At 39.4% G+C, this 26,773-nt stretch overlaps 1 long non-coding RNA gene across 1 annotated transcript; it reads right to left on the bottom strand.

Moving 5' to 3' along the window:
* Positions 1–335: 335 nt before the first annotated feature.
* LOC130011730 (uncharacterized) lies at positions 336–4,775 on the bottom strand. The gene is made up of 3 exons (XR_008787090.1): positions 4,460–4,775; positions 2,267–2,471; positions 336–1,197 (listed from the first exon to the last, which is right to left on the bottom strand). It is a non-coding gene; the product is annotated as an uncharacterized LOC130011730 (long non-coding RNA).
* Between the last annotated feature and the right edge of the window lie 21,998 nt (positions 4,776–26,773).

The raw sequence follows: 26,773 nt of genomic DNA, 5'->3' as shown, positions 1-26,773 counted from the left end.
TGTTTTCCAGTGTTTTCGGGTTGTTTTCCAGTATATAGTATTGCCGCTCTATACAATATTATTAAATTACTTTTTTTTCAATTGGGACCTATTAATGTTATTAAACTATTTATAATATTCTCCAAACTTAACCGAATTTGGAACCAGACCCTTTTAATGTTTGTTTTGTCTTGAGAATTTACATGCAAACATTTATTTCAATTTGTAAATATAACAATGTTTCATGTGCAGTGAATAGCATGAAATGATGTAAGAATTCAAGTAAGAATTTTAAAACTAAACAAATAAATACACTGTATGTATATATTGTATATAAAATTTATTATATTACCGATATAAATATTTTATGTAGATCTAGCATGATATATAAAAGTTTTTAAAATTATGTGTTTATCTTTTAATTCTTATTCAATAAAAACATAATATATTAATGAATATTCTTGTGGGTATTCTAGAGTAGGAGGCAGAGAGAGAGAGAAATGGGGCTTAACGTCCACTCGACACAAACTAGGTCATTCCGGGACTAACATATGGTTCAATTTTATTTCAATAATACGCTTGGGCATAGGGGTCTTTAGCAGTGGGGGGAAACCAGAGGTTGGACAGGCGACCTTACACCTTGTCACGTACAACCGGGGAATCGAAACCATAACGTCGGTAATATAACACAACTTCCAGATCTAAGTGTAGTAAAGACAAGAAATTTTGAACTACATGTATAAAAAAACGAAACAAAATAGGATCTGTTATTTAATCAGATTGATGCTTACCAATTAAAATTCCTTAAAACAATGCATAACAAAAGCGCCACCAAAATCAGAGTATTGACTTGGGTCTGGTCGTTTCATAAGATTCCAGCTGTGTATTGAAAACCCAGCACCTTCCCAACATGATTTCACTTCATCTTCTGTAATAGCTAAGTTAAAGAATTTATATTCCCCGACAAAATAATAGTTTTCGGCCAGTACACCAACAATAACCAAATGTCCACCAACTTTAAGATATTTGGATATTTTCTTGGCAATCGTTCCGTACGTGCCTACATCTGGAGCAGCAACTTCCATACACAAACTTGTTGTGATGACATCAAACAAGGGGAAGTAACTCGTTCCAAATATATCATCTTTTAACAGATCACAAGGAAATATTCCACAGACTTTGCCTTTGAAGTCATCAGAAGGTTTTGACCAGGGTTGACTGAATAAAAAAAAATATAATACAGTATGAGGAAGGCACTGACTAAGTAACCGCGGTGGGGGCGAGGGCGGGGGTTGTTGGTTCAATCTCAGGGTTTGCTGAGAAAATTCCTTGGAATCGGCGCAGGATTTAGATGAGCGGAAATGAAATGGGGTTTAACGTCCTACAGTGATAACTACCTGTGGATCTTTTACGTGCATGCCAATATGTACACGGGACCTCGGTTTTTCGTCCCATCTGAACGACTAGACAGCTGCCCTTGCCCTGCACCTCTGATATTTAAAAAAAAAACCAGATAAAATATTTTAAAAGATAGATAAAATAAAAAAAGAGATAAAATATTTTAAAAGATAGATAAAATAAAAAAAGAGATAAAATAAATTAAATATAGATAAAATACATATAGGGTGGGGGGTGCAAATCTATCAACTATTACAGCTGTAAAACATCTATTGTTGACGATTCTGAATACCAGTAATATTTAGCTTATTGGCTATTACAGCAGCTTTAGAAATTACGTTTGTTTTATTTTTTTAAATTGCTTTATCATTAACTGTACCATTAGGAGCGGCATCTTTTGGTTTAGTACAAATAATATCTATGAAATACTTGCGTTTGGCAAGAACATGATACTAGCAGTAGTTTCATTTTACTTTTACAAGGTTCTTATAACAATTGTTGAGTTGCCCAACGTGCGTGTTTCTAAATTCAATTTATTGGTCCAGCTTTCTGTTATGTTTCGTAAAAAAGTAGTCTTGATTATCCCGGCCTGTTAATCAAACATAGAATGGTCGGTAGACTGGATAAGCGAGACTACTTTCAAAACAAGGGCACGTAGCCTATTTTTTACTCACATGTGCTAGGATGTTATGGCCGACATTCGGAACCATCTTTCAGTGTAATATTTATGGATGATTAGTGACTATTAATGTTTGAAACTGATTTAAGGCTTGGTGTATATATAGATATTGTGGTGTAATTGTCGAGATATTTGGAGATATTTATTTATGGTGGGGCACCCTTACCCTTGATAGTAGGAATTTCGTTAAAAATTTATTCGTAATCTTACCTTTTATCGCTTAACTTTGCCAAAAATTTAAAAATACTGGAATACTCTTGTTCACCAGATCCAAACAAAGCATCATACAGATATTTTCTATTAACCGTTGAGAAGTCTGTTAGGTATATATCTTGAACAAACGGAACTGCAGGAATTACAGAATGTGGAACAGGACCAGTTCCAATGTCCAGTAGTCGTGTACCCTTCACATTACCTAAATATTCAACATTAAATTTCAGCGCCAAATGATATCATTACCTTTACAAGTTTAAAATATAGCCACATATAGGGCGTGGAAATATGCCCACACAGCAGCAATGTCTCTACACCAGCCTCTCCGAAAGGAAAACTTGGATGTTGATCAAATTTGATATTTCGGCAAAAGGAGGATAACCCTGGAACTGAAAGCCGCAGAATATTGAATATTAATAGGGTTCGTCTGCTAACGGCCACAGTGCTTCACATGAAATTTGAAAAGAATCATTTAAAAAATGTAGCCTCTAATGCGTTCACAAGGTTTTCGACAAAGGGTGGAATAACTTCAGATGGAAAAGTCATAATGCTTCACACCAAATTTGAAAGGAATCTTGCCAAATATGAAGTCTACTCTATATCGCGTCCACAAGCCCATTGTTGACGGACGGACGGACAAACAGATAGGGTCACGACATAAAACGCCCTCAATGATATGTGGGCGTATAAAAAGAGAGAGAGAGAGAGAGAGAGAGAGAGAGAGAGAGAAATGGGGTATAATGTCCACTCCACACAAACTAGGTCATTTCGGTACTAACATATGGTTTTAATTTTATTTCAATAATATGCTTGCGCGTAGGGGTCTTTAGCAGTGGGAGGAAACCGTAGGACCCGGAGAAAACCCACGAGGTTAGACAGGCGATCCTACTCCTTGTCACGTACAATCGGGGATTCGAAACCACGCCAGTTGACTTAATGACAGACCTTATGATACAGCGCGCGTGTGCTAACCATTCAGCCATCCAACCCTCCATGTCGAATGAAATGGGTTTAACGTTCTATGTCTTATAAAAATTGACTATAATTTCATAGTTTTTAATTACATGTTGTTAACCAACCACCCACAGATCTTTTAATGACAATAAATCATATACTTTATTCAGCTCGACGCAGTACTTAAAATGAATAGATACAGTTCGTTTAACTTGAATGTAGATATTATATATCTATGTTGCATATAATATATAGGATCTTTCGGTTGAATCATATCATAGAAGTATCTTATTTCACAGTTTTACGTATTTCTCGACATATAAGATGTCCTTGTTATATTGTTCCATTTAGCCTTTTCTTGTTTCACTTGACTAAACAAAACATTTTGAAGAAATGTAAGCTATTATGGATTGAACAAAAAGCTGATAAATGTTGATGTGTGGAACATGCTCGAACAAATCTCAGACACGATATATGTTTGATACTAGTTGAGCATCAGAACAACATGGTTATTTCATTGGAAATGGGGCGCAAATACCCAAAGGAGTCGGACAAACTCTAAACCAACTGCATTTCCTTCACTGTGCCCCTTCAATGCCCGTCTATCTGTGGAATAACATGTACATTATTTGTATCCGTTAAATTTGTGCGGTTTATATATTTGATTAATATTATTATTCACCCACACATGGGTGGGGAGTGATAATGTCTTACCTCAAACAAATTGCAAAAGAAACCGATATCTCGTATCACATGTGACTGATGAAACATATGCCCGAAACACATGTCACGCTAGACACCTTTTATATAAATTACACTGATTGTACACTGATTTTAACTTACCCTGACTTTAAATGTTTTATCTATTAGTGAATTTAAAGAAATTTCCGTTTTTACGAAAAATAGATGATATAATTAATGATCGATGAACGAAAACTGACACACAATCCGGAATGGCTCTAGACCAAAAAAATATGGAATGTCAGGCATTTATTTTGCTGACTAGAAGGCAAAAAGGTTTTATCTCCCAAATTACTATTTAAATTTTAATTTTTCACTTTACCCGTCTGCACAAAAAGATGGCGTCTTTGTACACTTGGCGTCATATTTTCATGACGTCATATGAAATTTCTTGCTTCACAGTGTTGTCGCAACTTTATCTATATACGGCCTTGGAGGCTAGATGTAGGGTATTGGAATCTGCTCAGGTTAGCCGAGTGGGGAAAACATAATTACCTGTTTTAAAGACATCGTGTAGACCCTTTAATACAAAGGGTGTTAATCCATCCTCGATTGTATCGTCTAAAACAGTATAATACGAGTTAATAAACGTATCAGGATCAAAATGAGTATTATAATGTTCATCTCTCAGTAGATTGCTCTCCTCCATAGTAGTCAGTTGGTTATGAAGCCTCTGTTAAATCAGGTCACTACATTAACTATCAAATATCAACTTGACTTTTTCCCCCATCAATAGATGCCTTACAAACATTAACTATGTCATATGGAGCACACTGGTTTATGGATGTTGTAGTTACACAACTGTGCTATCCTTCAGTAGGTCGATTATAAGTGGTTAAATGAAATGAAATGAAATGTGGTTTAAAGTCACACTGGGCTAATGAAGACGGGCAAATGTCATTCAGTGTGCTATGATATAGCGGAAGCCCAGGGGGTCAACCCAGCTGAAAAGTGTACCAATTGTCTCTTATTTGGTATAAATGCATATGCATATCTGATATCATCAGGGGTACCCCACCACTAGAAATGTCTGTGGGATTATTTTTGTATTGCCTGAAGATGTACGGTACACTGCTGTACGATTTTCATGTGGTACACTTTTGAGCTTATCTAGCCTAGTTGGGGGTGGGGGGATGACATTTTGGGCGTGGAATACCACACCCACCACCAGATACCCGGGGCAGACTTACATTCTGATGATACCAGATATGCATGCCTTGATACCATATAGGAGACAATTGGTACACTTTTCAGCTAGGTTGACCCCTTGGGATCCTGGTCTATTAAGTGCAGAGGGACTGCACCACACATAATTTACACAAAAGCAGATATACGGACAAAACATATTACGCAGAACTCACAAAGAAACTTACAATTCAAATAAAGTGAATGGATCCGGGGGTTAGCCGGAAGCGTCCACTGCGCTGTACAGCCCCGGGCCTGTACTGTAGTGACACAGACTTCACTCAAATTTGAAAACAATCAGGAATAAAACCCAGAGAAACCATTGTGTAATGTCAGCATGAGTCATGAAATGTGCTATATGTTACAAGAAATATGAATGTAAGCATACTGTAGTAAAATTTAACTATACAAGTAACCACATAGGTGAAATGTATAAAAAAAAACCAGATAGTCTAAAACTAATTAATGTTCTAAGTCAATTAAGAAATGTTTTATATACAGCACCACTACGGCCTGATCTTATTTCAATGTCCAACTGCAAAGGTTCCGTCACGTGCACACCATTGTGTACTTGGAGTTTCGTCTCATCTGAACGACTGGGCAGTCTTCCTTGGCGCGCCATCCGTCTCGACTTTCATTGATACCGATGTTACTATAATAAACAAAGTCTTGATTATCCATTTTTTAAAATTAAATAATAATTAAATTATTAACTGCAAATCCTGTTTAAATCCGTTAAAAATCAAAAACATTCAATGGCCTAGAGAGTTGATTATGGGCTTGACATGTGAATAAATGTCTGATTAAAAATTTATAGAAAATTTGTGCCCAAACGAAAGAACTGCAATAGGCAGATTTAGATCTTGACATTGCATGGCGTATAGGGGCGCCGGATCCCGGGTACCAGGATATACAAATGGGGTCTACATGTATACCCATGCCCTAATGATGAAATTTTCAACCTTTTTACTAGTCAATTCATTTGTGAATAATCAGGCCTTTGTCTCTTTCATTATCATGTATTTTAAAGGGTGTTGGAATTTGGAATGCTAGAGGCGCTCTAAACAGCGTTCTTGGAACTGAAAAATTTCTAAATTTCTAGAGGCCGGGGGGAGAGACCCCCCCCCCCCCAATCTTTTGGTATCCGGCCCGCCCGCCGTTCCGGAGCCCCTGGTATGCCCGTCTTCATTAATCCAGTTTTTGCAAGGCGGGGGCGAGCGATTTACCAAAAATCTGTTACCTTCTTAGTAATGAAATGAAATGAAATGAAATGGAGTTTAACGTCCTACTGTTCTGCGCCTAACCTGGGCTAATGAAGACGGGCATACGCCATACAGTGTGCTATGAGGGAAATTTTGCCCGGACAGCGGCACTACGGCCTACTCTTATATCGAATTCCAACTGCCAAGGGATCTTTTACGTGCACGCCAATGTGTACACGGGACCTCGGTTTTTCGTCCCATCCGAACGACTAGACAGGTTTCCTTGTCAGCCCCTCCGTCCTGCATCATTGACAAGGGAGAACCACGCCGGAAAATCTGGATGAACTTTCTCGGCCAATGCAGGGATCGAACACCCGACCTCCAGGCTAGCGAGCTAGCGTCTTACCCACTTAGCCACGTGATCCCCACCTTCTTAGTACTCCGGAGAAGTGGCAAACGAAGATTATTCATATAATACAAAGTTATTATTTGAAAGCTATCAAAAAAGGTTTTAAAATATAAAATTAAATAAAAAATGATTCATGGTCGAATATATTCTGGTTCACGATTATCTTTAGAACAATATCTTTAAAATCCTTCTATTAAAAATGTATGTCTTGAAAACAGAAATTGATAATAAAAATTGTGCTGTGTTCAAGGCAGCTGTATAGAATTGAATTACACGTGCATATTGAATGAAATGAAATGAAATGAGGTTTAACGTCCTACTGTAGCGTTCTGCTCCTAAACTGGGCTAATGAAAACGGGCATACGCCATACAGTGTGCTATGAGGGAAATTTGACCGGGCAGTGGCGCTACGGCCTACTCTTATATCGAATTCCAGCTGCCAAGGGATCTTTTACGTGCACGCCAATATGTACTCGGTTTTTCGTCCCATCCGAACGGATTGTCAGGCCCTCCTCCCTGCATCACTGACAAGGGGAAACAACACCGGAAAATCTGGATGAACTTTCTCGGCCAGTGCAAGGATCGAACACCCGACTTCCAGGCTAGCGAGCCAGCGTCTTACTCGCTTAGCCACGTGATCCCCCGCATATTACTGGCCAATAGAAGAGCATAACATCAATCTGATTAAAACACAGATCCTATTTCAATTTGTTTTATATAGTTCAAAATTTCGTTGTTATATAATAGGTGATGTGAGATATTAGCCAATGAAATGATCTGTTACGACGAGCTTTTGGTGTGAGATGCACGGAACTGTGGGTAACTCACTAGAATCATCAACGCTTGCTGGTTAATCAATATTTGACGTCAAAGGTCAAAAGTCGCTCGTATGACCCCTGACGCGACCTTACACTACAACCGGTCAGATCTTCATGTAGTAGAGGCCGTCGAAAGTATAAAAAACGAAACGAAATATAGATCTGTATTTTAATCAGAATGAACCCGCAGTTAAAAATTAAATAAAGTATAAATTGAATTGGATTTGACAGATATATGTATATGTATGTGTGGTTATACTGAAACAACACAAGTGCCATCGAAACCCCCATAGGTACAGAAGATTACATTTTAAATTGATGCTGGTAACAGGAGGCAGACAATTTGCACTGTCCGGTGATAAATTACCTAGCCCCATTTTGAATACCTACACAGTCGACGCATATTCCTACCTATGCCAGCTTAGCCAATTTCATGGTGGGGGTTTGATTCAGAAGCTGATTTCCATCAAATTTAACAATGCACAATTACATCGCATGTGAACTCGAACTCTTTAAACCAAGAGCGAGAGCCACGGTGGCCAAGCCTGGAGGTAGCTGGTTCGCTCCCGGCGATGGCCGAGAAAGTTAATCGAGATTTTCTGGCGTGTTTTTCCCTTGCCAGTGGGTCAGGACAGAGGGCCTGATAAGGACAGCTGTCTAAACGTTCGGATGGGACGAAAACGGACGCGAACATTGGAGTGCGCGTAAAAGATCCCTTGGCATTTAACTTTAAATCAAGAGTGGTATTTGAATGTTTGAATGGTTTTCAGAATTGTTAGCAGTCGTATATACGAGAAATGAAATGAAATGAAATGAAATGGTGTTTAACGTCCTACTGTTCTGCTCCTAACCTGGGCTAATGAAGACGGGCATACGTCATACAGTGTGCTATGAGGGAAATTTTGCCCGGGCAGCGGCACTATCGCCTACTCTTATATCGAATTCCAACTGCCAAGGGATCTTTTACGTGCACGCCAATGTATACACGGGATCTCGGTTTTTCGTCCCATCCGAACGACTAGACAGCTGTCCTTGTCAGGCCCTCCATCCTGCATCACTGCCACGCCGGAAAATCTGGATGAACTTTCTCGGTCAATGCAGGGATCGAACACCCGACTTCCAGGCTAGCGAGCCAGCGTCTTACCCACTTAGTCACGTGATCCCACGTATATACGAGAAGATATGATTTAAATAAATAACGTCATATCTTTCCATAATTAAGATAGTTCACCCGGGAGAGAGAGAAATGGGATTTAACATCTTTAGCAGTGGGAGGAAACCGGTGGACCCGGAGAAAACTCACAAGGTTGAACAGGCGACCCTACTCCTTGTGACGTACAACCGGGGAATCGAGACCACGCCAGTTGACTCAATGGCAGATCTTATGATGAAGCGTACACGTGCTAACCATTCTGCCCCCCTCCATGTTAACCCAGATATGACCTAGTTTGTGTCAAGTGGACGTTAAACCCCATTTGTTTCTCTGTCTCTTTGACTTCCTCCCACCGTTAAACTAAAAAGATGACATATGTTAGTACCAAAACGATTTGAAAATAAATCGGGTTATTTATTTCACCAGGTACTACCGGCTTCCCCCTACTTACCCGAACCGACATAATATTAAAAAACAGGAGCCACGGTGGCTAAGCGGACAAGACGCTGGCTCGCTAGCCTGGAGGTCGCGTGTTCGATCCCTACATTGGCCGAGAAAGTTCATCGGGATTTTCCGATGTGGTTTCCCCTTGGCAGTGGTGCAGGACGGAGAGTCTGACAAGGCCAGCTTTATAGTCGTTCGGATGGGACGAAACATCGAGGTCCTGTATATGCATTGCTATGCACGTAAAAGATTCCTAACCCTTGGCGTGCACGTAAAAGATCCCTTGACAATTGAAATTCGATATAAGAGTAGGACATAGTGCCGCTGCCTGGGCAAAATTTCCCTTATAGCACACTGTATGGCATATGCCCATCTTCATTAGCCCAGTCGGAGCAGAACAGTAGGACGTTAAACCCCATGCCATTTCATTTATAATCCAAAACAATATTATTTACGATGGAAATAAACAAAACAAAAATTGTCTCAATAGTGAAACACAAACATATTGGATCTAAGACAAGAATAAAATAGACACATTTTGTTGCTGTGATTGAAGGAAAGTATTTAACACAAGTGTGTCTTTTACAACATTTTGCATTTATATTCAATAACATAAGGAACAATTTATATATATTTTCAATAGCATAAGGGACAATTTATATTCATATTCAAACAAGTGTGTCTCTAACAACAGGTGGGACATTCTATATTTATATTCAATAACGTAAGGGACAATTTATATCTATTTTCAATATTATAAGGGACAATTTATATTTATATTCAATAACACAAGGGACAATTAACATTTATTTTCAACAACATAGGGAACAGTTTTTATTTATATTCAACAACATAGGGGACAATGCATGTTTATTTTCAGTAACAAAATGGATAGTTTATATTTGTATTAAACAACATAGGAGACAATACATACATGCGCAATACCACACGGTACAATTGTATGGATACACAATTACTGAGTTTAATACTAAGCGACGTATATTAGATTATGCAACAATTTGACATTTTTAATATACTTATCTTTGTTGCATATTCTGTATATATTTGCCTACTAATCACATACGTGTATCTTTTGCTTGATAAAGACGAGAGTATCCTCCTCGAAACGTCGCTTAGTCTTAAACTCAGTAATTGTGTATCCACAAAATTGTACCTTGTGTTCAATTACTAAATGACAATCAAAGAAGATGTGCGCAATCCCATTACGCGATTATTCAGAATCCTTAGTCTCGATAATCCAGTCTTCGCGCTTGGCAAAGGTTTAATATATATATATTAAATATAACTACCAAAATGTTTATAGGCAATTGCTGTTTCAACATAAATATTGCAAATTTAAAAAAAGAGAACTGTAGACAGATAAAAGCGGCGTGGATTTTGAACTTATTACGTTAAAACCACGTTATATGAACGTCGTTTTGTTGTGCAGGTTCCATCTTGCAAATCGGGAAAATTTTCTAACATAATGTATCCGCACTTTAAGATTTTAATTTAAAATTCTGAAATTAATTTAAATCTTGAACCCCTTCTATTCACGCCACTGACAATACAATTACGCTGAAAAAACGTTATATTAACGTCGTGTGTTATGCGGGTATCTTCTGAGCAATCGTGTCCACACGTTTAGATATTAATGCAGAGTATAAACCGTTCAGTCAGCGGATAAGTTAACGTGTAACAAAAAAAAACATAGTAGGAAAATATTTCTAACGAAGACTGTGGAAAATAAACACCGAACTAAATCAAAATATGTAGTGTGGTCTATCTCGATACATAAAAAAACCTTTACTTCGAGGATCCCCCTCCTTGCTGACCCAATCTTCCTCGGTTTCTCAATACTCTTGACAATCTTCTCCTCAAACGACGATAAAATCGGCTCCTGAAACGTCGACTACGACATCGTCCACGGAGGAATCTGAATAGGGTGCAAGGCCTTCCAGGCGGGCCAGGCCTTCCAGGCGGGCCAGCTAGGCCAGGTGGGCCAGGTGTTTGGGCAGGTGTTGGGCTTGCAACCGCAGCTGTCAATGGGGTAGTAATCGGGCTAGTAGTTGGGCTTGTAGTTGGGCTTGTAGTCGGGCTAGTAGTCGGACTTGTAGTTGGGCTAGTTGTTGGGCTTGCAACCGCAGCGGTGGTTGGGCTTGTAGTTGGGCTAGTAGTCGGGCTAGTAGTTGGGCTTGTAGTTGGACTTGTGGTCGGGCTTGTAGTCGGGCTTGTATTCGGGCTAGTAGTTGGGCTTGTAATTGGACTTGTGGTCGGGCTAGTAGTCGGGCTAGTAGTTGGACTTGTAGTTGGGCTAGTAGTCGGGCTTGTATTTGGGCTTGTAGTTGGACTTGTGGTCGGGCTAGTAGTCGGGCTAGTAGTTGGACTTGTAGTTGGGCTAGTAGTCGGGCTTGTATTTGGGCTTGTAGTCGGGCTAGTAGTTGGGCTTGGAGTTGGACTTGTGGTCGGGCTAGTAGTCGGGCTTGTAGTCGGGCTTGTAGTCGGACTAGTTGTTGGACTTGCAACCGCAGCGGTTGATGGACTAGTAATCGGGCTAGTAGTTGGACTTGTAGTTGGACTAGTAGTTGGGCTTGTAGTTGGGCTATTAGTTGGGCTAGTAGTTGGACTAGTAGTAGGACTTGTCGTTGGACTAGTCAGTGGACTTGTAGTTGGACTTGTAGTTGGGCTAGTAGTTGGGCTAGTTGTTGGGCTTGTAGTTGGACTAGTAGTTGGACTAGTAGTTGGGCTTGTAGTTGGACTTGTAGTTGGACTTGTAGTCGGACTAGTAGTTGGGCTATTAGTTGGGCTAGTAGTTGGACTGGTAGTAGGACTTGTCGTTGGACTAGTCAGTGGACTTGTAGTTGGGCTAGTTGTTGGGCTTGTAGTTGGACTAGTAGTTGGGCTAGTAGTCGGGCTAGTAGTGGGGCTTGTTGTTGGGCTTGTAGTTGGACTAGTAGTTGGGCTTGTAGTTGGACTTGTAGTCGGACTAGTAGTTGGGCTATTAGTTGGGCTAGTAGTTGGACTGGTAGTAGGACTTGTCGTTGGACTAGTCAGTGGACTTGTAGTTGGGCTAGTTGTTGGGCTTGTAGTTGGACTAGTAGTTGGGCTAGTAGTCGGGCTAGTAGTGGGGCTTGTTGTTGGGCTTGTAGTTGGACTAGTAGTTGGGCTTGTAGTTGGACTTGTAGTCGGACTAGTAGTTGGGCTAGTAGTTGGACTTGTAGTTGGACTGGTAGTAGGACTTGTCGCTGGACTAGTCAATGGGCTTGTCGTTGATGTTGCGCAGAATGCACAACATCGATAGGTTTTGGTGAAAGAACTAGAACAGCTAGATGCTGTACATGATTCATCTGGGTCATCACCTTGTGGACATGTATCTGAAAGCAAAATAATATGCGATTAAAAAGACATTTTTTTAAAAGCCATATAAATATGTTAAAATAAACCTTAAAACACACGTAATCGAACTTGTTAAAGAATAACCCGTATTTCACTATTGGCAGTTGAGAAAATGGCAAATACAGCATCAAGTTGAAACTCATTATCCTTATCTTTTTAACCACAGGAACCACCGTGGCTAAGACGTAAGACGCGGGCTCGGTAGCCTGGACGTCGCAGGTTCGATGCCGGCGTTTTGTCGACAAAGTTCATCGGGATTTTCGGGCGTGGGTTTCTCTTGTCAGTGGTGCAGGGCTGATGGCCTGACAAGGACAGTTGTCTTAATGTTCGGACGGGACGAAAAACCGAGGTCCCGCGTACACATTGCACGTAAATGATCCCTTGGCCGTTGAATCCGATATAAGAGTAGGCCGTAGCGCCGCTGTACGTCCAGGCAAAATTTCCCTCACAGCACACTCTATAGCGTATGTCCGTCTTCATTAGCCCAGTCGGAACACACACAGAGAGAGAGAGAGAGAGAGAGAGAGAGAGAGAGAGAGAAATGGGGTTTCACGTCCACTCGACACAAACTAGGTCATTTCGGGACTAACATATGGTTTAATTTTATTTCAATAATTCGCATGCGCGTAGGGGTCTTTAGCAGTGGGAGGAAACCGGAGGACCCGGAGAAAACCCACGAGGTTGGACAGGCGACCCTACTCCTTGTCACGTACAACTGGGGATTCGAAACCACGCCAGTCGACTCAATGACAGACTTTATGATACAGCGCGTGCACGCTAACCATTCAGCCATCCAACCCCCCAAGTCGGAACAGAATAGTAGGACGTTAAATTCCATTTCATTTCTTTCATTTCATTTCTTTCATTTCATTTCTTTCATTTCATTTCTTTCATTTCATTTCTTCTCATTTCTTTAACCGCAAAACTTGACAATAGATACAACCCCTACTTCCATTAGTTAGACTTAGTTTTTAACTATAATAGTTATCTCTTTATCTAATCCCCCATATATTTAAGCAGCACATAGAGAAATAATTAAATTTTGATTTTCTTTAAAAAAATATGCAATGGTATCTTTTTACCTCACTTATAGTGGGTGGTTCGTGTAGTGGGTGCGTACGGTGTAGTGCTTCACAAAGAAAGTGTAAGAGTATAAAACTTTCGGTAAGGCGTGCAACTCCATTGCCCATGCGTAACCGGGAGTTATACCAACAAAATATGTTATCTAATACTAAAAATATCTAATACTAAAAATATGGTATCTAATACTACAACATGTTATCTAATACTATAAATATCTAATACTTAAAATATCTAATACTAAAAATATCTAATACTAAAAATATCTTATTCTAAAAATATGTTATCTAATACTAACCTAGATTGTCGGGAGTTACAGGAGCATTGACACTAGACACGCACAGGCCTTCCTCACACCACTAGAATAGAAATTCCATAGTTTACGTTAAATGACGTAGACATTTATCACTAGGTCTAATTAGGTCAGTGACGTTCCTTAGAAACCACCCACCATCCCCCATAAAAGAAAGAAGAAAGACAAATTAACAAGTGCGATGGACCAGGAACTGGCCTAGTCTAGGTCACCCAGAACCCCCTAGTCTTCAACGTACGGAGGGTCTGGGACCGTTGTCAATATTTGACGAAAAGTTCCAATGTCAATGCGTAACCTGGAGTTTGTTTTTTTATGTGGTTGATTATCCAGTAGCTTTGGCCAAGTCATGCAAGAGTTGTGGTTGATTATCCAGTAGCTTTGGCCAAGTCATGTAAGAGTTGCACCCCTTCCCGCAATAAATCCCATGATTCTTGCATTATTATAAACACACAAGAATCGTGACGACGAATTAGGATTAATTAAAAAAAAATAGATATGGCCCATGAAGAAAAAATTTACAATAAAAAAATTTAAGAGTGTTGGATATTGAACTGGCAATGCAATCAAATAGATTTTCTGAAAATTGCATTCTTAAATTATCTTGTTTTAGGACTAGTTACCTCCCTTAAACTTTGTTTATGATAATGTAAAAGACCGGATAATCTAGCCAATGACCTATTATTCTCAAATGTTGACAACGCACCCAGGCTAATATTCGTAGAACATTTTTATGGATGATAGAGACTACAACTGACCACGTTGTTAGATGAAATTCAAAAATCTAATTCACGAATAGATGCCGAATTGTTCAAAGAACATGCATGCAAATTGTCATGTCGATCGGCCTTGAATTGACGGAAATGAAATGAAATGAAATGGAGTTTAACGTCCAACTGTTCTGCTCCTAACCTGGGCTAATGAAGACGGGCATACGCCATACAGTGTGCTATGAGGGAAATTTTGCCCGGACAGCGGCACCACGGCCTACTCTTATATCGAATTCCAACTGCCAAGGGATATTTTACGTGCACGCCAATGTGTACACGGGACCTCGGTTTTTCGTCCCATCCGAACGACTAGACAGCTTTCCTTGTCAGCCCCTCCGTCCTGCATCACTGACAAGGGAGAACCACGCCGGAAAATCTGAATGAACTCTCTCGGCTAATGCAGGGATCGAACACCCGACCTCCAGGCTAGCGAGCTAGCGTCTTACCCACTTAGCCACGTGATCCCCTTGAATTGACGGAGATCTCCGGTTCGCTCCATGTGTTGGTCAAGAACGTTCCTCGGAGTTTTCCGATGCGGTTTCCACTGGTGCAGGTCTAAGCGCATGACAGGGAAGAGTGTTTAGTCATTCGGAGCGGATGAAAAACCGTGATCCCGAACTGTATTACTTCGACCCGATCTTGCCTGCAATGTACAGCGATTCTTCCACCCATCGGCAGTACTTTCAGTCAGGGGTGATTTTGTCACAGTCCTGGAGTTTATTTCATTTCAGTCTTTCGGATGGGACGAAAAACCAAGGTGCCGTGGACATATTGGCGTGCACATAAAAGATCCCTTGGCAGTTGGATTTCGATATAGCCATAGCGCCGTTGTCCGGGTAAAATGTCCCTTATAGCACACGACTGTATGGCGTACGATCGTCTTCATTAGTCCAGTTGGAGCAGAGCAGTAGGACGTTAAACCACATTTAATTTCTTTTCAATATACAAGTGCGCATGAGGAGCGAGCACCATCTGTCATTTGGAGTATCATAGGATTCTGTATTAGGAACGATCCTGTTTACCTACTTTGTAGTTGCCCGGGTGAAATTTCCTTCATAGCACGGCCGGTTCTTATTTCATTTTATTTCATTTTTGGATTTAGTAAATTTCAAAATTGCACTTACTTTCTTATTGCCACAAGTTGTGTGTCTTTTGGCAAATATAGCACCACAAGTGTTGGTCACGACCTTGGCACAGTATGTCAAGTAACACAACTGGTCGAAGCCTTCACCATCACTATATATAGTCTATAAACAAAACAGGCATAATAAAATTGAAGTTATAAATATAAAATCGTAGCTATAATATCAAATTTGTAGCTATAAGTAGATAATAAAGCAGATATAATTTGGATCGTCTGAACTCTGTTTAGTAAGGGGATTATTTAAAAGTCAAAATACGGGTCTGAATACGAAATTCCAGTTATCGTATACTGAATGCTTCACCGGAAAGTGTTTGTCTATCGCTCTTTGAGTATTAGCTATTTAACTGGCACATTCATGATTACATGATTTAGAAGAGATAATTAAAGTCCTCTTTCGTTTGTCCAAAGCAATATATCGCTATCAAATATTACCTAATTAAAGAAAATAGACTACTTTCAATTTATTTTATTTAATGCTAGATCTGATTAACCAATATATTATATAGAAACATAACACTAAATCCCGGTCATCGTGGAGCCACGGTGGCTAGGTGGTTAAGACGCTGGCTCGCTAACCTGGAGGTCGGGTGTTCATCGGGATTTTCCGACGTGGTTTCCTTTGGTCAGTGGTGCAGAACGGAGGGCCTGACAAGGACAGCTGTCAAGTTCTTCGGATGAGACGAAAAACCAAGGTCCTGTGTATATATTGGAATGCACGTAAAAGATCCCCTGGCAGTTGGAATTCGATATAAGAGTAGGCGATAGTGCCGCTGCCCGGGCAAAATTTCCCTCATAGCACACTGTATGGCGTATGCCCGTCTTCATTAGCCCAGTATAGGAGCAGAACAGTAGGACGTTAAACTCCATTTCATTTTTACGGTCATCGAGCGATTTTTCTTATTGTATATGTGCTTGCTCCATTCTCCATTATTGTATGCCAGGTTGATTTCCGCTCATGTCGAGTAATATTTGTGAAGAAATGTTTATGAAGAAATGTTTTGTATTTGGAGATTTGTATTTAGAAATTTGTTGCTCGAGATTTGTTTTTCGTTGTATGTCTATGATGAAATGTAAATGTAGATTATTTTTTTGATTTATATTAAAATACAAATAAATTAAACAAAAATACATTTTACAAATCTGATATGACCAATGTATTATTTGTAAAAAAATTATTGATTTTAAGATACAAATGTTAATATTAGTGTACAAATGTCAAAATTCGACAACAAATGAAGAAATAAAAATTAAGGAGTATGAATTTTAAAAGAACTAAGAATTAAGAACACTGAATAAAGAGCTATTTGGTCTTCCATAATCCACGGGCTGAAATAGCAGAAAAACGCGTTTCTGGCATTCAAATTTTCCAAATCTTCTTTGGTGGGGTGGGGGGTGCGTCCCTACACAGTAAGCTCCGCTCCTTCACCTCTCACAGAGGACCGGCGCCGACGTCTGTAACCCGAAATTTTTTCGGGCAATTCCGGTTCTGCCCCCTTACAGCCATCGAGCCCGTACGCTTATGACGACAGAAACTATGCAATTACTACAGTCGTGGCAATACAAAGCTTAGTAAGTCACTTTTAAAAAAAAAGAAAATACCGCATAGCTAGTGTTTGCGCAAAGAATCCGCCATAATGTAATGACTGACTACTGTTATAAGACGATAAACCACGGTAGGCCACTTTTTATTGGTTCTGGCTTGCCTGTTTGTAAAAGATGTGTTGATTGGTCAGCCATCTGGCAAATGGGGGAAGGAAGGAAAGAGCCAAAACCAGAGAGAGGGTGGGGGGGAGCTTCCACTCGACACCAACTAGGTCATTTCGGGACTACCATATGATTTAATTTTATTTCATTCGCTTGCGTGTAGGGGTCTTTAGCAGTGGGAGGAAACTGGAGGAGCCTGAGAAAACCCACGAGTTTGGATAGGGGCAACCCCACTCCTTCTCACGTACAAGCGGGGAATCGAAATCACTGAAAGACAGACCTTATGATACAGCGCGCAAGTACTAACCATTCGGTCACTCCCCAACCCCCACCCCACGCACACAGACAGACACTAAAGACTGGACCCACACTCTGACACTACAGACAATATAGTAGTCAAGAGAACCCTTATTTACTCACCCTACACAAAGAGGAAGCAGGCCCGTACACCATTCGACACTGTTCATCTGATTTATATTCCTGACCAGCATCGGTTGTTGGTACCAAGGTATTGGCAGCGCCGTATCGGTCGTCACCAACACATCCTAGGCTATTAAATAACAAACATATATTCTAATTAACCTTAATTCAAAACCAACTAGGTCATTTTGGGACAAACCGAGGATTGGTAGGCATCCTACCACTTGACATGTATTGGCAGATCTAATGATCAAAAGGGGACGCGATAGACCACTCAACCACACTAATCCCACGTTGGAACAGTGTGGGGGAGGGGGGCGAAGAGTTAGCACGTGCGCGCTGTATCATAAGGTCTGTCTTTGAGTCAACTTTTGTGGTTTCGATTCCCCGCTTGTACGTGAGAAGGAGTCGGGTCGCATGTCCAGATTCGTGGTTTTTCTCTGGGTCCTCCATCCCTGTGTTAATCCCGAATGACCTAGTTTGTGTCGAATGGACGTTAACCCCCGCCCCCCCTCTCTCTCTCTCTCTCTCTCTCTCTCTCTCTCTCTCTCGCGCGCTCTCTCTCTCTCTCTCGTTTCTGTTATTAAGCTTGTGTTTTAACTGGATAGCTCCAACTATACTTTACCCCCCCCCCCCATCAGCAGATCAGTCTAGCTGGGTTTAGCGGATATGATTTTAAAAGACGCTGCTCTGATTGAAAATAATTCGAGGAGACGGTCGTGGTCCTTCGCATCAGATTAAATAAATTACCTTCAAACATTTGCAGCCGAACTCAACATACTTGCAGTCGAATTAAGAATCTTTGCAACCGAAATCAAAATATTTGCTTCACATTATTTGAGAATATGAAACTTATACTCACGTGGCAAAGTAAAGCTTGAAAACTGCTATAGAACAGGAAGAAAAGGTCCAGGGACGATTTGCTACAGCGACTGAATCAGGGAAGCTGAGTGAATCAGACATTACAAAATTATCAGCATTATCGCATCCCTCGTCCGAGTCATGATCAACACTGAACCTGAAATTAAAGTAAATTAAAGTAAGTTATTGATAACCTAATCATTAAAACTGAAATTATACATCTAACCTGAAATTAAAACAAATTATAAATAACCTATCCATTTAACCTGAAATTAAAGTAAGTTATTGACAACTTATCCGTTTATCCTCAAATTAAAGTAAGCTATTAATAACCAATGAATCTAACCCGAAATTAGAGTAAGTTATTAATAACCTATCCAGCTAACCTGAAATTAAAGTAAGTTATTAATAACCTATCCATTCAACCTGAAATTAAAATAAGTTATTAATAACTTACTCATCTAACCTGTAATTAAAGTAAGTTATTAATAACTTATCCACCTAACCTGAAATTAAAGTAAGTTATTAATAATCTATCCGCCTAACCTGAATTAAAGTATGTTATTTATAAACCTATCAAATGCTTTTCAAACTCCATATTCATTTAAAAACGTACCATCTTGAGAAACCAGCAAAGAATAATTTAATGCGCATCTCTCACTGAACGGAGCTGTTACGTATTTTTTTGTATTCCTGATTGTTTTTAAATTTGAGTGAAGTCTGTGTCACTACAGGCCCGGGAATGTACAGCGCGGTGGACGCTTACGGCTGGCCCCCGGATCCATTCACTTGATTTGATATTTGTTTATTTGGTACAATGTCTATTCTCTGTTTTGTCCGCCGGTTTAACGTGTAGATTTGTTTTTTTCGTGTAGTGCGGTTATTTTGCACTTACTATTAGTGATCACGTGGGATTCTTCGGGGGAGGTGGGGGAGGTGGGGGAGGTGGGTGGGGGGGCGGGGTCTTGTACACGTCAGCCATTACAACGTCGCCCAGTGATAAATAATAGCCGTATTTCATACAACTTTTCAGTATATATCGTATGTAAGATCCAAATCGGCTTATTGTAGTTCTTTATTTTGACTTCAAATGTTATATAATCTTATCATTTAAACATTTATTAAAATGACGAGCCCATAATCAAGTTGGAAATAAAATGAAATAAAATGAAATGGGGTTTAACGCCCTACTGTTCTTCTCCGAACTGGGCTAATGAAGACATGCATACGCCATACAGTGTGCTATGAGGGGAAATTTTGCCCGGGTAGCGGCACTACGGTCCACTCTTATATCGAATTCCAACTGTCAGGGGATCTTTTACGTGCACGCCAATGTGTACACGGGACCTCGGTTTTTCGTCTAATCCGAATGACTAGACAGCTGTCCTTGTCAGGCCCTCCAATTCAAGTTGGAGCAAATGAAAAAAATAGTGGCACGCCTGGTTAAATATATATGAAAAATATTTGAATTTTGCAAAGCGAAAACATAGACGGCATACAACCGTAGATATAGGCTAGTCAATAGACACCTAGAATGACTCAGACTAAATAAAGTCAAACACGGCTATGAACTTCCTTTATCGCAGTATTTCGAATTTCATCAGTCAAATAGCTGGCTTCTTTATTTTATTAGAGAGAAATTTTCTTAGTGTGCTGTTCCAAATTTCGCGGCACACCCAGGAAGACCTCGCGGCACACTGGTTAAGACTTGTTGTTAGTTAGTTGTATTTTACGTCCGCTTCCACCGAGGTGATATCGCAGACTTACTGCTCCAGACCTTTTATAGCAAGAGTGGTCAACTCTTTATGTAGCGATGATATATTCAAACGATATTTAAAGTCGGATAAACAGTGTGACCTCTCGCGGGTTCACAAGATTAAATCGCGAATTTTTCGTACAATTAGGGGCCATAATCTAGGAACTTACAGTTCGATATATGCGAATATTGTCATTGTTAAAGGCTCAATACCACTCTTGTTGTAACTGAATAATATGTCCCAATCTTTATTCTGGTCAACAAATTGTACTATTTTACAGTATTCCAATTAATTGATGATACAAATTTCATCTTAACACACCTGATTTAAAAAATTGGAAAAATTCAACTAAATGATTTGAAAAGCCTAACGTAAACCTTTTCAAATGTGACTTGGATTTAAAAATATTTTCGAACCCTCTGGACAAGTAAAATAGGATGTAATGGATAATTTACACAACAGGTAGGACAATTAAACATCTAATACTTAGAATAAGGCTAATATTTATTTACTAGAGCTGTCAAGCCAGCAAGAGTGTTATTGTCCCTTTAACAAAGTCTCGGTTATCAACTTCTGCGGTTAATCATCAATTAGCGTTGAACAGCAGATCGGATACAAATCCAATGAAACTCGGACACATAAGATGGCATCGAGAGTTGATTGTGGTCTTTTCATGTTAATAAATGTCTAATTAATAGTTTTTATAACATTTCAGGCCCCAAGAAAGACCTGTAATAGGCAGATTTACCTCTTGCATAATGTATGTTAAAGTTAATATTACCCATATTAAAATGACCTGATATTCCTGACTAGAATTGATATGAATTGGCGTGTAACGTCCAACTTTTATGCACCAATGTCTAAATTAAAGATACATTATGGGAGATTCGGTAACGAGTTGGTAGTTCTGACTATAATAGTTAAGAACTAGATAATGTAAAGGCAATTTGCTGAAAATTTCATTTAAATTGATCCACTATGAACCGAGAACTAAGCGTTTAAAATTTCCGCCTAGCCTCGATCATCCTTACTAAAGTCAGTACGATAAACAGCATAGTTTCGATTATCCATTTAAACGTTAAATCGTGAAGGAAAGTTATGCAGTAAATCGGCTCATAATCCACTAAAGATCGTAGGCTAGGAATGCCATCTAGAGTTGATTACGGTCTGGATATGTTAATTAATGTCTAATTAATAAAACTAGATAACATTTCAGGCCTAAAGAAAGACCTGCAATAGACAGATTTAGATCTTGCATAATGTATGTTTAATTAGACCGATAATACTCACCCGTGACCGATTTCGTGAGCCATCGTGGCGCCTACACCTCCAGTATGGAAGTTCTCTACGATGGATGTAGCAATATTTCTATTAGAACGTGTTTCACACAGTGAACCCAGATTAGCTCGCCCTGTTAATAAAATTGAATGAATGAATGAATGAATGAATGAATGAAAAGTAGTTTGACCATTTTCAGGCTTACACATATTTTAAAACGTATATTTATGATCGATAACAAGATTGATGAAAAGTAGTTCGACTATTTTCAGAATAACAGATATATTTTATAACAAGCTTGATGAAAATCTTCTTGTTCCGGCGTGGTTCTCCCTTGTCAGTGATGCAGGACGGAGGGGCTGACAAGGAAAGCTGTCTAGTCGTTCGGATGGGACGAAAAACCGAGGTCCCGTGTACACATTGGCGTGCACGTAAAAGATCCCTTGGCAGTTGGAATTCGATATAAGAGTAGGCCGTAGTGCCGCTGTCCGGGCAAAATTTCCCTCATTGCACACTGTATGGCGTATGCCCGTCTTCATTAGCCCAGGTTAGGAGCAGAACAGTAGGACGTTAAACCCCATTTCATTTCATTTCATTTCTTGAACCTTGCTCAGGATTTTAACCGGGTAGAGTATATTTAAGAGTGCAGTCCCTTTACCACAGCCAGCCATTTCCCTCTTTACTTATTAATAGCATTAGGTCTATTCACCAAATATTAAAGGACAATATTGGCGTCAGTCATTATTACATATGTGATAGAACTGGGTAAATACATTCCAAATATAATTTTAACACAGAGATTATTGCTACGGGAGATGTGTAACAAGCACATGAAGAAACGGGAAGTGACGCCAAACATGACAAACACGAGTTGTCCTTCTATATAACTGACTGAAGTAACGAGCGACAATAGGCAAACGATCGAATTTCATTTCACTGATAATTCCGTTGAAGTTGAAAAGTTGTTATATGGGACGGTGAGAAGGTATCTCACAATTCAAAAATAGAATTGGCTGTCACTAGATAAGGGACACGAGAAAAATCGTTAGTTCAGTCAGTTATATAGAAGGACAACTCGTGTTTGTCATATTTGACGTCACTTCCCGTTTCTTCACGTGCTTGTTACACATGTCCCGTAGCAATGATCTCTGTGCTCACTGTAACAGACCGGTTCATCCAGAACACGTCAATGATAAGAACTCTTCCAGATCCTAGTGTAGTAAAGACAAGTAAAACGAAATTTTGATATATAAAAAACGAAACGAAATAGGATCTGTGTTTTAATCAGATTGAATGAAGACGGGCTATGAGGGAAATTTTGCCCAGACAGTGCCGCTACAACCTACTATTATATTAAATTCCAACTACCAAGGTATTTTTTTTACGTGCACACCAATGTATACACGGCACCTAGGTTTTCATCCATCCGAACGACTAGACATTTTCCCTGGCCAGTACCTCTGTCTTGCACCACTGACAAGGGGGGGGGGGGGCGCATCGGAAAGTCCCGCTGAACTTTCTCGGCCAACACCGGTATTGAACACAGACAGTACACTCACCTATATTCCCGGTTGAACCACCACTTGTTAAATCATATCTGAAAGAAAGAAAAGATAACTCTTCAGTGACAAAAGCAGTGCCTCGTATCATTCAAATTCGAAACTATATTGAACAAATCGTGATCATCAATTCGTTCAAATTTAGATTGGAGTAGATATTCTCCGAGTGATATGCTGTGTACTTACTTACAGCTACTATCTGTCAAATGATATAGAGTTACTTACCCTGTAAAGAACATATAATGATCACTAGGCGGCAGTACGACAGCACCAGGCGGATTAAAGGCGAAAAATTCAGTAGCATCTAAAGAACTTGAAGAGTCAAGATTAGTTCCGGATTTTAAAGGCTCGGAAAATGTAGAATCAGCAACCGTCTGAATACTAAAATACAACATACCATATATAAGTCTCTCTCTCTCTCTCTCTCGATCGATCGACATTTAACACAATAAAAGCGTGATTGAATTTAAACAGGTAAATACGACACATCAGGGGTTTTGGGTCCTATGGGTATGCATAAAATGGGCTAATGAAGGCAGACATACGCCATACAGTGCGCTATGCAGGAAGCTTTGCCCGGGCAGCGGCACTATGGTCACTCTTATATCAAATTTCGGCTGCCAAGGGTTGTTTTACGTGCCGCAAATGTGTACTCAGGACCTCGGGTTTTTGTCCGATACGAACGAATAGACACTGTCCAGTTAGCGAGCTAGTGCCTTACTCATGACTGAAGCAATGTTAACCTATATGCTAACTAAGGCCGAGATCTGAGCTCCCTTTTTGACCAAAGATAGATTTTTTTAAAAAAAACGAAAGACAGTGCGAAGCAGTGTTAACGGCTATCAGCCGTTATTATTTGTGCAGGAAACATTGTAATTCTCTTACCTTTAGAATGACAAAACCTGATATAACAATGTTGATGTCTATAGATGAATCCTGGTCATTTACACTATCATATCTTATCTTCATCTGAAACATAATATTAAATGGCATAAAGCAAACAGGCATAAACGTCTTTCGTAAATAATAAGAAAACAAAATCTGAGAGGTATGTTTATCAATCAATGAAAAATACCAATTTTGATTGATTAAGTCATAATAAATCTTTAGAAAATAATATATTTATTTATTTATAATTTATAAAAATGTTAGTAGTTACCATTGTTAATTTTGTTATTTAAATATTAATAATGGTACAGTATGAACTATTAATGGTTACCTGTTCTGCATAGTAGCTATAAATTAAGGTCATCTCCGCTACTGTATTGGCATCATTGTTACTGTTTCTCGCCATATAGCTGAAATAATTCAACATACGATAGAAATTGCAGAGATCGTCTATTTCGCATGATGAGGTTGCGTGTTTCATAGCAGGGTGCATAAATATATTGCTAAAAAACTTGGGATGAATTCGTGAATTTAGACGAAGTCTAACTAGCCTATTATAGATTTTGGTTTTTGTGATTTTCTTCGAAATGAAATTACAGAAGCAAGATAGAGGCGCACCCATGATCTCTTCTTCACTGAGTGTCCATTTGGTTTAATTAAAAGCTACATAAGGAATGTCTGAAGATGAGTTCATTTTTAATGCCTGGGGCCGCAGATTTTCGAACCATCTCAGACGCATGACGCTTTTCCTGGCCAGCCCCTCCGTCCAGCATCACTGACGAGGAAAAACCGGGTCCGAAAATCTAAAGACCCAGGAACATCTTGGTCAGAGTGGTCTACTCATAGATCCAACCCGGGACCTCCTTGTCAGTGTGTACGTGGATTGTCCGACCGTGTGAATATGTCTATGAATGAACTACCATGTATACACAGAGTGTACGTGGCCTACCCATCGATCCAACTCAAGAAGAGGATTGTCCGACCGTGTGAATATGTCTATGAATGAACTACCATACACAGAGCGTACGTGGCCTACCCATCGATCCAACCCAAGACGAGGATTGTCCGACCGTGTGAATATGTCTATGAATGAGCTACCATGTATACACAGAGTGTACGTGGCCTACCCAGCGAACCAACCCCAGACGAGGATTGTCCGACGTTGCGAATACGGCATATAACCCATGCATCGTTTCTTACTACATATTTTGGATCGTCTAGAGGTTGGTTGGCTCTGGACTGGCTACTGTTGTATCTTTCTTATTAAGGACTTCACCGTTGTCTTTTCTCATCATACCGAAATCAAATAAGTATCAAGAACAACGATAGTGTTTTCGCTAAAACTTTTTATGTCACAACAGTTACACAGTAGTCTACATTACAATATTTAAAATTAACACGTCTTTCTCTCCAACCCCAGTCCTGTAAAAGTCTAACCAGCGTGGCTAGACCCCGGAAACCACTACATCGTCAAATAGTCGTCTAAATAACCCAATGTGTGTCTGACTATTCTAGCCCCCACACCAACTTATTTATAGGTGCCTATTCTTTTGTCTGTGGTATTTACGTAAAAGACTGATAATAGCTAAATACCAAATATGGAATGGACATGCACCCCAACCTGGATATCGACAGGGTTTGTTACCTAATTTTGTCAACAAATATGATATATGTTTTATAAAAAAGAAACATGTAAATGACCAACATGCTAATTAATCTATAGCTCAGTTAAAATATCAAAATAACCAGCATATACTTTCTATATTTTTGGTTATGAACTTAGAATCAATAATATGAAAGATAACACTATTGTTTCAGCCATCATATTTCTCCATTCTATGTCTTTAGACCCCATGTTCTGTTATTGTCACAATATTTCATAAACAATTTAATTTGCTTTTCAGAATAAACTTATACCATAGCTAATATCTTGGCAATGGAGAATAATTAATCAAGACCATAATATTATTTTACATATGTAGTCTTTAGCACAAATCCCTGCCATCCATATTAAAACGTATGTCCATGACTGAACTACCATGTATACATGTAAATTTATACTTGACTTACTAATTGTAATCGGCTACATCAGTGATCAAGGCGACCTCTACAGTATATGATGCAGTCTGTCGTTTGACTCTTCTGTGTACGTCTCCTAACAACTCGTTGATTTTATTAGCTGCTCGTTTCTTTCTGTCATCATCTAGAAATAACAACAAAAGGCCAAATTGTTTCAATATTAGTTTATATGTCTTGTATTTCTGTACAGTTATAGTTCACGTGGAATAAATATTGCCATTTAGGTTTCTTGTCACAATTTCATTATTTATTCTACGAGATTAAACGATATACAATAACTTACATTTTAAAAATACATATATGCAGTAGTGTGTAGAGATCATTGCTACGATAGATGCATAATATAGATTTC

The sequence above is a fragment of the Patella vulgata genome, chromosome 1 (assembly GCF_932274485.2).
Source record: "Patella vulgata chromosome 1, xgPatVulg1.2, whole genome shotgun sequence".
In the NCBI taxonomy this organism is placed as follows: domain Eukaryota; kingdom Metazoa; phylum Mollusca; class Gastropoda; family Patellidae; genus Patella; species Patella vulgata.
The sequence above is the reverse complement of the archived record's forward strand: the minus strand, read 5'-3'. Positions and strand labels throughout refer to the sequence as shown.